The 660-nt window shown below is 41.7% G+C and overlaps 1 protein-coding gene across 1 annotated transcript in view; it reads right to left on the bottom strand.

Annotated features, from left to right (window-relative positions):
- LOC131355310 (kinesin-like protein KIF3C) overlaps positions 1-382 on the bottom strand; it is an 18,780-nt gene extending 18,398 nt beyond the window's left edge. Inside the window, exon 1 of the mRNA XM_058393698.1 lies at positions 1-382. This exon is cut by the window's left edge and continues 1,475 nt beyond it. The gene's annotated coding sequence lies outside the window, so the exon portion shown is untranslated.
- Positions 383-660: the final 278 nt, after the last annotated feature.

Genomic DNA, 660 nt, shown 5'->3' on the forward strand with positions numbered 1-660 from the left:
GATCTTGAGACAGAAATAAGACGCCGACAAAGCGAGGTGTCGGAGCGCTAGAGAGGATGCAGCAGGGTGGCGGCTCCCGGGGCGCAGCGCATCGCGTCTCTCGGCGCACAGAGCAAACAAGCGGCGGCGCGTGAATTGAACTAAGAAATCATACAGAAATTAAAACAAATGACCGGCTTCAACCGAGCAGACCCGCCGTCTTTATCATATCCACCATCAGCCTCTCTCTCTCTCTCTCTCTCTCGCCCAGCCCCTTCACTGCGGTGCGGTCATGTGGTCCAATCACGTTCAAGACTGAGCCTTATCTCAAATACTGACTCAAATATTAGCTCAGATTTTTTTATTATAATAACGGAATTATTCCTCACCTCACAGGCTTTAATCCTAACACGGGTCTGGGGGAATGTGAGAATCCGATAGAGAAAAATAATCTGCTCCGGTGTATAAATAATCTATAAGATGATCTCATTGATGATGAAACGCTCACACAAACACACACACACACACACACACACACACACAGAGAGAGAGAGAGAGAGTTCTATATATAAAATATAATACAGTTTTCTGTAAATGTTTGTCCATATAGTAATAATAATAATAATAATAATAATAATAATAATAATAATAATAAAGAAGCTAAATTATATAGATGGTTTA

This window comes from Hemibagrus wyckioides, linkage group LG06 (assembly GCF_019097595.1).
Source record: "Hemibagrus wyckioides isolate EC202008001 linkage group LG06, SWU_Hwy_1.0, whole genome shotgun sequence".
In the NCBI taxonomy this organism is placed as follows: Eukaryota; Metazoa; Chordata; class Actinopteri; order Siluriformes; family Bagridae; genus Hemibagrus; species Hemibagrus wyckioides.